This window comes from Dermochelys coriacea, chromosome 3, assembly GCF_009764565.3.
Source record: "Dermochelys coriacea isolate rDerCor1 chromosome 3, rDerCor1.pri.v4, whole genome shotgun sequence".
Lineage (NCBI taxonomy): Eukaryota > Metazoa > Chordata > Testudines > Dermochelyidae > Dermochelys > Dermochelys coriacea.
Window position 1 is genome coordinate 205,785,695 of NC_050070.1, and position 15,218 is coordinate 205,800,912.

The following is a 15,218-nucleotide window of genomic DNA, read 5'->3' on the forward strand; positions in this document are numbered from 1 at the left end:
GCTTGGGGAACACCACGGTACCATATATCATTTAAGATTTCTCTGTCCAAGTTCCAAGTCATGAGCACTGCTGTTGTACATGGCTGTTATTAGGGTCCAGAGAAAACCTTATAAGTTGTGATTACTTTGGAATTGGAATTTGATCAAAAACTCAATATTTGACGTGAGTTTCGGTTTTGGAAAGTGTAACTTGGTGATGTAATATTTTTGGTCCTGTAATTTTTATAATATGAGCCGTTTGACCTTTATTTTTGTACATATGAAACAGTTTACTGTAGCTAAGATCAAGTATCTTTCATTATGTACATTAGGAACTGGGAGCTGAATGCTTTGTAACTTGGCTATAAAAACTGAAACTTGGAAAATGTCTTAGCAATGAGCAAACTTTTCCTCTCTTAGTTAGATTTGTTGAACTATAAATATCAATGTGGGAATTTGTAAGTCAAATGCCAAAAATACAAACACAGGCCCAGGTCCTGCAAAAGGAGCACAGGCACCAATCTGGAAAGACTCCTGTTGACTTTGATGGGCTTTGAATTAAATCAAATGTAGGCAGAACCCATTGAGACTTGTAGGAGGGATCTGTCTGCATAGATACAGTTGAAGGATCAGAGTCCTTACTTGCACAGAAATCTGCCATAGAAGGCTTTGGTTTTATTGCCTTTCATAACTTCAAGAATCCCAGAGAGTTCTCTGTTTTAATATCAGGGAATGGAGTGGTGGAAATTGTTCCAAGGTGACACCTGACTTTTTCCAAGTGTCAGCACAGCAAAAGAATAGAAAACTCATTTACAAATTTCTGAGAAACAAACCCTGAGCTCAGAATAGAAGAGCTACAAGAAAATCACCTACAGTCGCGGTGGCAAGTGCACAGGTTTCGTGAAAGTTACATGGTACAGAGCAAATTCAGGCTGTAGAAGATGTGTCCCATTGCCACATTACCCCATCCTGTGTTAAGAGCAATAGGAGGGGGCTCTGTGGGAGGAAATATCTGAGGAGACTCACAGCATCCTGTGATGCCCCTCCCTCCCAGTATAAAAAAGTGTGTGATGACCATGCCTGAACTTGGAGTGCTACCAGGCATGAAACCAAAATATGCTAATTCTATGATGGTATCAGGGTTATCGAGAGTTATCTCTAGCAGTGGAGCTCTATTTTTTCCTTGATGCAAATATAAAAATATAAGGAAATTCCCTATAAGTTATTGTTAATAGACCACAAAGGTTATAGATACCTATGTATTACATAAACACCATCCACTTGAAACCTGGTCAGTTTTAAATCTGTAATAAAAATAGCTTAAGGTACTTCATGTATTCTTTAGTCCTCTTGCCAAGTTTTGTGATTTTTACAGCCTCTCCTTTTACCATGTGTTTAAAATATTTTTCTCTGCCCACACGACCTGCATAGGCAAAGAAAACAAGATTTTATTGGTTATGCAGAGTAAATAGTGGAATTGACTACATACAAAACAGAGTCAGATGCACAAAATTAATTTTCCTAGATCTTTCAATTATAGTAATGTTAGGCTGTGGTCCTGCAAACATACATGAACCCAGTCCCAGAAAGACTTAAGCACATTGACGACAGTGGGATTTCTCGTGTACTTAAAGTTAAACATGTGTACTTGCTTAAGTGTTTGCTGGATTGAAGCCATGAATAGTTCCACTGAGTTTCTTGGGACTGTGTGTAAGTGCTTTTAGGAATAGGCTCTTGACTCTTGCCTGCCATTGGTAAGTGTGACATTTTCAGATAACTTAAAAAAAAAAAAAAGCTGACAGAATCCCTTTAAAAAAGTAAAGTTCTGATTATAAAAAACAAAACAAACCCCCAAATATTTGAAAGCCAGGAACTAAACTGAAGTAAAAGTTTTGGGGGGGGAAAAATGTTTCAAAATCTGGCAAATTATAAATAATAACTAAAGGTTTCACAGTCTTAAGTCTGAGGGCTGGTCTACACATACAGTGCTACATTGGGACTGGTGCAGCGATGCTGCTGTAGTGCTTAGTGAAGATGCCACCTGTGCCGATGGAAGAGCTTCTCTCATTGGTACCCCACCTCCATTAGAGTCAGTAGCTATGTTGATGGGAGAAACTGTCTCAACAGGAGTTTGGGTGATATAACTGCGTAGCTCAGAGGTGTAGATTTTCTACACCACTGAGCGACATAGTTATACTGAAATAAGTATATAATATAGACCAAGCCTGATCATTTCCCAGTTCCCGTTTACTTATCCACTATGTTTTTTGCTAATTACTGTGCTTGGAATTATTGGCATAGCTGGTAGAATTAGAAATGAAGCTGCAGTATCTGGAGAGTAATGAGCCTTACTCAGGTTAATTCAAGTTTTCACATAATTTTTTCATCAAATTTTGCAATTATAATCAAATTTCTGTCTCGCTCAGGCAAGCGGATAACATATCAAATTGAGTAGGAATCATTATTAAACATATACTTACCATTTTTTATATTTGTGGCACCTTAGAGACTAACAAATTTATTAGAGCATAAGCTTTCGTGAGCTACAGCTCACTTCATCGGATGCATTTGGTGGAAAAAACAGAGTACTAACTTGTGTGATATACACACACAGAGAACATGAAACAATGGGTTTATCATACACACTGTAAGGAGAGTGATCACTTAAAATAAGTCATCACCAGAACCGCATTTGCTCCAACCCTTCAGACAAACACCTACAAGATCTCTATCATGCATTCCTACAACTACAATACCCACCTGCTGAAGTGAAGAAACAGATTGACAGAGCCAGAAGAGTACCCAGAAGTCACCTACTACAGGACAGGCCCAACAAAGAAAACAACAGAACGCCACTAGCCATCACCTTCAGCCCCCAACTAAAACCTCTCCAACGCATCATCAAGGATCTACAACCTATCCTGAAGGACGACCCATCACTCTCACAGATCTTGGGAGACAGGCCAGTCCTTGCTTACAGACAGCCCCCCAATCTGAAGCAAATGCTCACCAGCAACCACACAACAGAACCACCAACCCAGGAACCTATCCTTGCAACAAAGCCCGTTGCCAACTCTGCCCACGTATCTATTCAGGGGATACCATCATAGGGCCTAATCACATCAGCCACACTATCAGAGGCTCGTTCACCTGCGCATCTACCAATGTGATATATGCCATCGTGTGCCAGCAATGCCCCTCTGCCATGTACATTGGCCAAACTGGACAGTCTCTACGCAAAAGAATGAATGGACACAAATCAGACGTCAAGAATTATAACATTCAAAAACCAGTTGGAGAACACTTCAATCTCTCTGGTCACTCTATCACAGACCTAAGAGTGGCTATCCTTCAACAAAAAAGCTTCAAAACCAGACTCCAACGAGAGACTGCTGAATTGGAATTAATTTGCAAACTGGATACAATTAACTTAGGCTTGAATAGAGACTGGGAATGGATGAGTCATTACACAAAGTAAAACTATTTCCCCATGGTATTTCTCCCCCCCACCCCACCCCCCACTGTTCCTCTGATATTCTTGTTAACTGCTGGAAGTAGCCTACCTTGCTTGTCACCATGAAAGGTTTTCCTCCTTTCCCCCCCCTGCTGTGGGTGATGGCTTATCTTAAGTGATCACTCTCCTTACAGTGTGTATGATAAACCCATTGTTTCATGTTCTCTGTGTGTGTGTATATAAATCTCTCCTCTGTTTTTTCCACCAAATGCATCCGATGCAGTGAGCTGTAGCTCACGAAAGCTTATGCTCTAATAAATTTGTTAGTCTCTAAGGTGCCACAAGTACTCCTTTTCTTTTTGCGAATACAGACTAACACGGCTGCTATTCTGAAACCATTTTTTATATGCGTCTTTGAAAATATACATGTTTGTTGTGGCTTTTTCCAAGACATGCAAACTTCCAAGATAAATATTTGATTTACTAGATTTTGGATTCACTTTTTTTATGTTCAGAAGAAAAGGTATATTTAATCCCTTATTATTTCAGCAACTGTTGCACACGTAAGCTATCATTTATAATATATGTTTCCCATATGGTTAACAGTGGTTCTAGAAACCAAAGAAGTGACTTGGCTCTACTTCACATCTCTTGTTCCATGCTAAACATAGCTTAATGATACATATACACCTTTCTTCTAGACTAGGCATTTCCCATTTACTGCCTTCCTTTTATTGGTATTTTTATAGTTGCCATGTGTTGTGCTGACTGAAAATCCCTACAGTTTCTGTGATGTGGCATATAATGGAGACTAAATAGCCCCCAAACACCCCACCTTGACAGTTCTGTCAAACTAAAGCCTTATTCTGCTTCAGATTTCTTTTGAGGCCAACCGATCCACAATAATATTCTGCCAAGTTACTTGATTTTGTGTGACTTAATTTTCATAATGTATTGTATTTTGCCAATCACTGAAAGTTATAGGTTGCGTAAGAAACAGTAATAACACAGTAGCAGTTACCTTCTTTAACAGTTACAGCTACTAAAACCACAGCTTTATTACTAGCCACTCATGTATTTTGCAGAGTTGTCTGTCATAAGGTGGGAGTACAGAGGTTTACTCTGTAGAATTGTGGAAAAGTTTGGAGCCTTTGAATATACCACTAATATGTTTAATAGAAGATAAAAAACAAAGTGCTATTCTGAGTGCTCATAAAACACATTTATTTTCTGCTAGTGACTAGAGAGGGCTGCTCTTGTAAGACCAATTAATATACTTTGTCATACAGCCACCTCTTCCTTCCAAATAAACAACCTTATTGACATCATTATAACTCCACCTACCAGGAAACTGTATCAGTTGTGACTGGCGGTCTTTTATTTTATTTTTTTGCCTCCTTGCTTCCTGGTATAGGTGGAGCTATAATACTGTCTACAGGGATGTTTCCTTTCCGGGATGGGACAAGAGGCAGACCGACAAAATACATTACAAGTAAGTAATTATTTTCTTCTCTGTGTAACCAAGCCTGGTGTACTCCTTTGAATTCTGTCAAATTGTACAGAAGGAAAAAAACTTTACCTCATTAGCAAAGCTTGATTTGGAGTAACTTCCTTACAGAAATCTGGATTTCATAGGACAAGTGTGATAAATTCAAGAAAGGCAGCTGAAAGGAACTCAGCCCTGCTCAATAGTGCCCTGATGCAGTGAGGTACCTGACCTCAGTGGGACTATGCATATGTTTAAAGTTCTGCACATTCTTAAGTAAGCATTATCATGGCATAGGCCAAGAAGAGATTTTGCTTAAGTGTAACTGTTAGAGTACTTATAACGGTCCTAGTACGGTATTGGCCTTAGTGGTGTAGAGGTGGTATACCCAGTCCCCATTGTTTTTAAAACCTATACAATATTCAAAATGTGGTTGCTCATTTAAATGTATGATTGCAAAAGTCTCATTATGGTTGGTACCTTTGACAACTATATGTTAATGAATTTTATAAAGGCATTTATTCTCTATGAATTGAGAAACTCGGGGCCAGATAATCACAGATTTAAGGTTAGTACTGTAATTTTACTTTTGGGAGCACCAGACTTGATTACTCAGCAGATGTTCTTTTAAAATTATACAAGATATTGTTATTTGATAACTAAATAGCACAAGTACATGTAGAATATTGAACTTTACTAAATGCAATACAATGAATGTTGTTTGGGGGTTAATTCATGATCATGGATTTAAATGTCTAATACTATGGAACTCTGTGCCAGTGAGAAATCGCTCCTTTCAACCGTATTAAATGTTTCCATTATCTTGCACTCTAAACTTTCCTCTATACTGTAGTAACCCAGTCAGTGAAACTCAGACTTTTTTGGTTCCAGGTAGCTGCTACACAGACTATTAATCAAATCCAAATAGCAGGTTTACTGACTTTAACTTCTCTGGAAGATTTTGGTCCAAATTTTCAGAAATAGGTACCTAAAGTTTGGCTTCCAAATCCATGTTTGCAGGAGTGCTTGATTGTTCAGTAGCTCCCATTGACATCAATAGAACCTTCTGGGTGAGCAACACCTTTGAAAATCAGGTCACTTATTTAGCAGCCTAAATAAAGACATAGGAGCCTAACTTTAGGCACCCTTCTTTATGGAGGGAGAGATTTTTTTCAAAGGCATACAGGGCAGCTAAGCATCCAACTCCTTTTAACTGTGGATAAAAGTTGGGTGCCTAACTGCCCTTTGTGCCTTTTGAATATCTGACTCTTTAACTATGGCTCCTAAATCCCTCCATAGGTACCTATATAAAGTGTCCTGATTACCAAAGGTGCTGATCAGTGAAGCTCTCATAGACTTCAGTGGAAGTTGAGAGTAGTCAGCACCTCAGAAAATCAGGCCGCTTTTATTTAGGTATCTAAATACCTATTTAGGCACCTAATTTTGGGCACTCAAATTTGCAAAACGTCCTCTTTATCCCTGTCACTGCATCCGTTAACTAGGATCTCACTCTAGTCTTCAGAATAGAAAATATATTTGGAAGGTCACTTATTGAAGAACAACCTGACTCTCACATTTGGTTGTATGAGGAGAAAATATAATTGTTCCAAATGTCTGGCTTTCTTAAAATTAATAGTTTTGGTTTTTAAAATGTTCCTTCTTCAAGAGCAAGATGCTGAGTGCATCTAGAGGAATGATGGCCCAGAGATCAGAGTGCTAATCTGAGACTTAGGAGACGTGGGTTCCATTCTCAGCTCCTCCACAGATTTCCTGTGTGTAAAGGAGGGTAATGTAATTAATGTAAGTCAACATGGGTTTATGGGAAATAGATAATATCAAACTAACTTTATATCATTTTTTTTGAGATTTCAACGTTTGGTTGATAAAGTTAATAGTGCTGATGTAGTATATATACTTAGACTTCTGTAAGGTGTTTGACTTGGTGCCACATGACATTTTGATTAAAAAACTAGAACAATATAAAATTAACATAGAATCATAGAAATGCAAGGCTATAAGAGACCTTGAGAAGTCATCAAATTCAGCAGGACCAAATAAACCTAGACCATCCCTGACAGGTGTTTGTTCAGCCTGTGTTTAAAAACCTCCAGTGATAGGCATTTCTCCCTTGGAAGTCTATTCCAGGGCTCATAATTTAGATTTTTCTAATATCTAACCTAAATCTCCCTTGCTGCAGATTAAGCCCATCATTTCTTGTTCTACCTGTTCTCCGTGTCCACTACAATTAATCACTAACCTCTTTGTAGCCGCCTTTAACATATCTGAAGACTGGTACTGGGTCCCCATCTCAGCTGTCTTTTCTCAAAACTAAACATGCCCAACTTTTTTAACCTTTCCTTTTGTAGACCTTTTATAATTTTTTTTGCTCTCCATTGAACACTGAGATTTGTCCACATCTTTCCTAAAGTATGCTGTCCAGAATTGGACACAGTACTCCACCGGAGGCCTCACTAGTTGCAATGCACACGTTAAATGGATTAAAATGGGGAATCATCACCAAGTTGGTGCATTTGTGGTGGGATCCCGCACGGACTGATTATTTGCCCTATACTATTTAACATTTTTATCGATTATTTTGGAAGAAAACATAAAATCATCACCGATAATGTTTACTGATGACAAATTGGTAAGTAATGAAGAGGAAATGTCATTGATACAGAGTGATCTGGATCTTTTGGTAAACTGGGCACAAATGTACAATAAGCACTTTAATATGGCTAAATATAAATATGTACATCTAGAAATAAAGAATGCAGGCCATACTTACAGGATGGAGGACTCTATCCTGGGAAGCAGCGACTCTGAAAAAGGTTTGGGAGTTGTGGTGGATAATCAGCAGAACATGAGCTCCCAGTGTGATACTGTGGCCAAAAGGGCTAATGTGATCCTTGAATGCATAAATGGGGGATACAGGTAGGAGTAGAGAGGTTATTTTACCCCTGTTTGGCAGGGTTGCAACTGGTACTTGACTTCTGTGTCCAGTTCTGGTGCCCACAATTAGAGAACGATGGTGATAAATTGGAGAGGGTTCAGAGAAGAGCTGTGAGAATGACTGAAGCGTTAGAAAACAGGCCTTACAGCGATAGACTCAAGGATCTCAATCTATTTAGCTTAACAAAGAGAAGGTTAAGGGGTGGTTATACTCTGTAAGTACCTTTGTGGTAAACAAATATTTGATAATGGACTCTTTCTTTAGTCGTCTTTTTGATCCTACCTCTAAATAGCAGTTACTCCCAAGACTGTAGTTTGGGAACAGTGCACATACTGTATAGTTGGTCATTTTGTCTTCTCAAAGTGCAGGATGGGGTCTGACTGAGCTGTCACAGAGAAGTTTAGGAAAAGTAGAGGGCCAAATGAGCAAATCAGCTTTCTTTTTGCATCCAGAGGCATTTAAATTAAACTAAGGTAAGGGTGAGCTTTCATTTCCAGCCTTGAAATGGACTGCACCCATCAGTCCATGCGCTCAGTATTGCTAAGTGCAGAGGAGCAGCTTGTTTGGGAGGCAGCAGTTAATTGTCACTTTTCTGGAACTAGTTTTGGGTTGTCCTGACCTGATGGACAATAGAATTTTTTTTGGCTTGTTGGTTTTCAACAGTTATATGCTTGGCATCCAAAACGCGCACAAAGCTTCAGAGGCTCAGTGAAAAATCAGGTCAATGTAACACCCATGACAATGAAATAAATATCGGATATGTTCCAGTAACTGCTGGGCTCTATTGGCAAGCATGCAGTTCTGGAATAGATCTGACTTGTATGGTGGAGATGTTTAATTTACATGTATGCTGAGAAATGTTATTAGTTGACATTACAGATATCTCTCTGAAAATGTTATTTCAAAAACCTACCTTTTATGTTGGAATCCCAACCTCTCCCTCATGTAGTTTTGGGACTGGAAAGGCTGCTTGAATGAATCACAAGGGCTATAAGAAATGTTAATTTTATAACATTGTTAATCTACAAGGTATACTGCACGATACTTCTTATGCCTAATATGAACAAATTAACAAATTTGTAATTTATCCAGTTATATGTACTTTATTTTGTTTTGCATCACCCTGCCTACTGTTTTGTGGGATCATTTCTTTATTTTGTTGTGGTAAAATGGCATTGGATTAAGTTTGTTTTAGGCCCTGATCCTGCAAATACATAAGCACGTGCTTAACTTTACACAGGCAATAGTTCCATTGACTATAATGAAACTTTTCCCAGTGTGTAAAGTTAGGCACGTACTTAAGTCTTGACAGGAGTGGGGACTTGGACTATGTTTTTCAGGACAGAGTCTGTACCTTTCTCTGTGAAATTACAGTTGCACTTGAACAAGAGAAATATCAATTCAGAACTTCCTTCAACATCTCAAACACTGAAGATGAACCTGCTGCTTCAGGATTCCCCAAGATGGAAAGTAAACATGTTTTCTTCTTCTGAGCTACTCCCTCTTCTGACAGATGTTCTCTCAGTGACCCAGCACAAGGAGGCACACTTGTTATGGCAGGTGTCACCAGCTGTTTCTTTTAAATGTAGGGTATGTATACACAGCTCCTGGGAACGAATCTCACAGCCCTGGTCAACAACCTCCTGCTAGAGCACTAAAAATAGCCATGTAGACATTGCTTTGACATTTGGGGTCAGCTGGAGCTTTCCTTAGAGGTGGGTAAGTAAGCTTCAGAGCCTGAGTTGAAATGTCCATATTGCTTTTTTAGTTGACCTGGGCTGCAAGACTTGCTCCTAGCAGCTGTGTAGACAGATCCACCATGTGAGCAAATGTTCAGTTTTGGGAAGTTGTGCTTTGTTGTAGTCAGTTTTTGTTGTGTCAGGTTCTGTGTTGAAGCAGTGAGTGGCCCTTAGAGCATGAGCTCTGTGACCAACAGGGGAGTTTGCTCTCTGGTTCATGAGACAGAGATGTTTCCTGAGAATTGGGAGTTAAGCTGAGATTCCTGAAAGGATGGATTGCCTTGCATGCTGTTTGACACCTCTGTTCCAAGACTGGTGCATATGTATAAATAAAAGAAGTTGCACATCAAATACCCTCATCCTGGGTGTCGGTGATTTTTTTTCCCCTTGACTGAGGCTGATTTGCTACCTCTTAACAGAAGGGCAATGTTTGTATCGGAATGTAACACTGGTGTCAGAAGAAGGAACAACAGTGTAAATGAGAATCAGACCTCTTTTCTACTTTTCCAACTCATTTAGTATGTTAGGCCTCTATCACACCATACACAATAATCCCTTTTTGAACATACTTATCTTATTTTGAAACTTCAATAAAATGCAGATGGAAATACTAAACAAGACAGACAACATCTGTTATGTACAAGATAGCGTTATAGAGCTATTTATAACCTTCACAAGACAGACAGGCTGCTAGGGGTTTACCTTTCATAGATAGATAGTTTACGTCCTTGAATGCTTTCAAACCTCCACTTTTCTGCATTATAATTGATGCAGATAATCTATACCCATCAAATTTTGCACCGCAAAGCAGAGTCCAAGATTCAAATTCTAAGCATAGTCTGCAGAACCGTTCTTTGTCACGTGGGATAGTGAAACACAGCTGCTTTCCAGCTGAGTCTGTTGTGAAGTTGTTAGTTTAATTGTATCTGTCTTGTCATTTCTAATTCCCTTTTTGCTAGCAGACTGAGTTTAGTGATGTGCATGTTTTTGTAGTATTAAAGCACCGTTTCTCAACTTGCAGTGCACGGACCCCTGCGGGTCCTCGGAGGATACTCCAGGGGGTCCGCAGGCTCCCTCCTTCCCCTCAACTCCTCTCCCTCTCTCCCAACACACCGGGGAACAGGCTTCCCTGTTCCCTACCCTGGCTCTGCATTGCTCCTGGAAGTGGCTAGCACATCCCTGCAGCCCCTAGGGCAGGGCAAGGGGTCTCCGTGTGCTGCCTCTGCCCTGAGTACCAACTGCACAGCTCCCATTGGCCAGGAAATGTGGCGAATGGGAGCTGTGGGGGCAGTGTGCTGAGATCTCCAGGCTCTTCCCCCCCCCCCCCGCCCACCTAGGAGATGCTGTTAGAAGGACGTGGGAGCGGCCCGAGGTAAGCGCCATCCGGTCAGAGCCCCTCGCCTTCTCCTGCACTCCAGCCCGGAACCCGCATGCAAACTCCACACCGCTCCTGGAAGCGACCTGCACGTCCCTGCAGCCCCGGGGTGGGAGAAGGGAGAGGGAGGGGTCTCTGTGCACTGCCTCAGCCCCAAACGCCAACTCTGCAGCTCCTGTTGGTCGGGAACTGTAATTCTGAAATTGTGTTTGTTGTTAGAAGATTGGAGTGAATATTGTGCATCACAGCAAGACTTCTCATTCTTTGATGCAAGTACTGAGGGTGGCAATCTAATTGAATGTCAACGTGTTGGAGAAGGTGTTTAGTGTGCTGAGCTGGGTGTCGTGATGGTAGCAGGCTGATGCTTGGAGGTTGTTGTATTGGATGAGAATGTTGTCTTACTTTTTACTTATTTTTTAGTGTCTGCGTTTTGTGAGGAAATATACATGAGCAGCCTAACTTTTAAATTAATGAACTTCTGAAGCATGGGATTATATAGCGAGAATCTGTGGGTGGCATTGTACAATTTTGTTTGGTGTGAGTTTGTTATGGCTGTATTACCCATGATTGCTAGTGAAACCTCAAATTTTGGGATGAACTGAGTAACTTGCAAGTTCCCCCGAAAACTTCATCTCTTATTATTTGAACATGTATTCTGTAAATAAAACCAACAGGACTTGAGAAATATGATCTTCCACGTGATCGTTCTGACCACTTCGCTTGTACCTTGTATCTCTTTCCCTTACCTTTTTATTGTTTTACTTTGTAAGCTCTTTGGGACAAGGACTGAGTCATCTTGCATGTCTGTACATTGCCTAGTACCACATTTGGAATGTCACTGTTATAAAAATAAAGTCTAAAATAAGCTACATATAACAAAAAGAAAAGGAGTACTTGTGGCATCTTAGAGACTAACAAATTTATTTGAGCATAAGCTTTTGTGAGCTACAGCTTATGCTCAAATAAATTTTAGTCTCTAAGGTGCCACAAGTACTCCTTTTCTTTTTGCGAATACAGACTAACACGGCTGCTACTCTGAAACCTACATATAACAGGAAGCCACGTAAAAGTAATTGAGTACTTCAAAATTTTTTGATTATTTTTTGTGTACTTCTGTCTGTAAAGCAGGTGGCTTATGTACTGTGTCCAACTGTGCTTAGAAGCAGAGGGAGAGAAAGAAATATAACTAATATATTTTGTAGAACTTCTGCAAATAACCTAAAATAGCTTTTCTGGACATAAAAAGATAATCTTTAAATATTTGTAGACAGCCTAGGACTAGATGCATGTGCTTTGTCCTAATGGAAAGGTGCAATGTTCCTGTGGTAAACTCCCCAAGTTCTAACCTTGGTAGTCATGAGATCACAGATCTTAAACTCACTGTTCTAGGAGTGAATATGAAAAGGTGCCACCTGTGTAACTTGTATGTGGGTGTGGGATGGGTATGTTCATGTGAAATTCCACATTTGGGGGGAGAAAGAAAGGAAGCATGCTTGTGGTAGGCTGCTTAAAGAAATGGCAGCTGTTTGAAGCTGCTCACAGGATTGGAATGTTAGTAATCCTGACAAAGAGAGATTAATGGGCCGAAGCAGTCAAAGGTCTGCAGTAAATTCATTTTATCAAATGGATGTTGCCACTAGATGTATGCTGCTTATCATATTTTATACTATGGCAGCACGTAGAGTGCTGCCCCTTGCACTAGGCACTCCACAAATGCATAGTAGGAGCCATTCCCTGGCCCAAAGAACTTAGTCTCAATCAACAAGGTGGACAGTGGGTGGGAGGGGAAACAGAGGCACAGAGAAGGGAAAGTGACTTGTCCAAGGACACAGCAGATGTAGCAAAGCTGGGACTAGAATGCAGGTCGTCTCCTCTGAGTCCTGGTCCGCTAGGACACACTGCCTCTGATTTGTAATAGTATCTTTTGAGGGAGACTAATGTGGTCAGGTTCTGCAGAAACTGAATTTATTTAAAATTTTTAAAAAAGGTTCTCACCCTTAAGGCTGTGAACAAAACCTTAAAAATATGAGCTGAGTGTAACCAGCTGCCAGGCAGTTGGAGAGGAGCTGGCACTGCTGTTACACTTTCAAGCCTGTCCCTTGCTCTGCCTTCAGCAGCAGAACATGTTGGAGGGTCAGTTGTGTAACAGCTGAATCCTCTGGTCCCAAGAGGAAGGGGAGGGATTATCAGCAGCCCCTCCGGGCTCTACCTCTCCTGGGCCAGGATGGTTTCCTCCTCACCAGATGCTATACCAATACTTAACCACTCTGAGGCTTTCTCCCATGGCTGGTCCTAGCTGGCTCCTCCTCTTGCCCAGTTCCAGCGATTGCTTCCCCAGGCCTAGTGAGAGGAACAAATAATACCTAGCTCCTTACCCACTTCTAGGGAGAGACCAAAATATTCTAGCAGCCCTGGTGGCAACTCCTTAATTGGAAGAAGGGTCAGAGCAGGACCCCCTTCCCCAATCCCCCCAAAAAGGGCTGGGGAACAGCCAGCAGGAGAGGTGAGAGGGCTTCCATTAGGGAAAGACTCAAGGCTCAACTGAGGGAAAGATGCTGCAATCATGAGGAAGCTAGGTTAGGGCTTGTATGGCTAGTACAACTGTGGATAGATGGTACTGAAAGGTGGGTCGGGGAAGAGAACTGGTAGACTGAGGGTAAATGGAGAGGTGAATGGCAGGCATGTGCCCGAATGAGGTAGCCTCAGAACTGAGTGAATGATGGGGTGTGTGGTTGTGTAGTTTTGAGACACAAAGATGATTTGTGTGTGTGAGTGAGAGATTGGTATGAAGTTTGCATGTATTAGTGTCCATGAGTGTGTGCATGTATGTTACATAGTGCAGGGAGAAGTGCACATATTGGTGTTTAAGGATATGTGAACAGATTTCTATCAGGGATGATGAGATATATTTTTGGACCATTTTGCCAGGGTTGTTATCTATAGAGAGAAATAATATTGACTGACACTAATGGCAATAGCAACAAAACATTGTCTAAATATTGCCATATTAAAAACAGGTCTTGAAATTTATGGCATACAACCGAAAAAACAATTTTTACTCACAGGCAGTTTTCTTTTTTATGGTCTCTGGAAAAAGATGGGATTTAATCACTTCCCCCAGATGTTAGTTGCATTACTCAAACAAGCTAACTTATTCTTTTCCAAAAGAGCAGTAAAACCTGTTTCCCAGCACCCTCAGCGATTCTAACAACTCTGCTGTTATGGCACTTCTCTAGTGAGTGCTTGGGAAGAGCCCACTGTGGTTGTTCATATTGGTACTACTAATAAAGAGAGGCTTAGGAGAGAGGACCTGGATGCTACATTTCCCTAGTACTAAACTAAGAAAAAGACTCTCATCTAAAGCCCCTGTGCTAGATTTCTTCCAGTTCTGTGGATAAGGACAGCAAGACAGTAGGGACTTCAGCATGTCTGTGTGTGGAGATATCATCAAGTGGAATAAGTTACATTTATAAGGCACTGAAGAACTCTTTAGAAAAGGAAAAGATCTCCCTTAACCAAAGTGGAACCAGATTGCTGGCACAGACGGTTGGCTGACTAGGTTTTGCAGGGTTGATTTATTAAAACTAGGAGCTGGAGGAAAACTGGCAGGTGCCAAGGGACACTGGCGTTTGCCAAAGACGTCTGGTAGGGATCTCAAGAATACAAATGTATCTGTCTCTAGCACAGGCTAGGAGAGAAATTAAACTGCAGGAGGGACAGGTGTTGAGTACAGGGAATAGAACCTTGACAGAACAGGCATCTCTGAAACATGAAGGGATGGGCAAAACTCAAGGGGATGCCGTAACACTCGCTATGAACTATTCAAGAAGGGTAGCTGAGGTCCTAACAGTGTGAGAATAACACTGTCAAAAAGATTCCACAGGGTACCATTACTAAATAGTCTTTCTGTTTTCCTATGATATATAAACTGCTGTAACCTCAATAACATGGAGCAGTGCCTCGCTGTGTCATTGTCCAGGTTGCAGTTATGTTTCTGTTTAAAGCCAAACTTTGCATTAATCTTGGGTACCTGTAAAGTTTGCTTTAACATAGCAGAACAGTTGTATGTTCAGTGCGTTCTGGAGAACTTCAGAATCTTAGAGCAGCAAACATATTAGATGAGAAGTAAGGGTCAATAAAACGTTGTTTTCCAGAGGTTTCATCCACTGTGATATGTAGCTAGCCTCACTGAAAAGACAAGAAAATGGTTGTGCTATGAGGATTATCCTGCT

The 15,218-nt window shown here is 40.7% G+C and overlaps 1 protein-coding gene across 10 annotated transcripts in view; it reads left to right on the plus strand.

Moving 5' to 3' along the window:
* RIN2 (Ras and Rab interactor 2) overlaps nt 1–15,218 on the plus strand; it is a 122,998-nt gene that overhangs the window by 19,617 nt on the left and 88,163 nt on the right. For 8 of the 10 annotated variants that reach the window (XM_043512155.1, XM_038396028.2, XM_038396035.2 and 5 more), the window contains one exon: nt 4,848–4,925. The exons of the other annotated variants lie outside the window; for them this stretch is intronic. The gene's annotated coding sequence lies outside the window, so the exon portion shown is untranslated. The remainder of the gene's footprint in view (nt 1–4,847; nt 4,926–15,218) is intronic. 10 annotated transcript variants of the gene reach the window in all.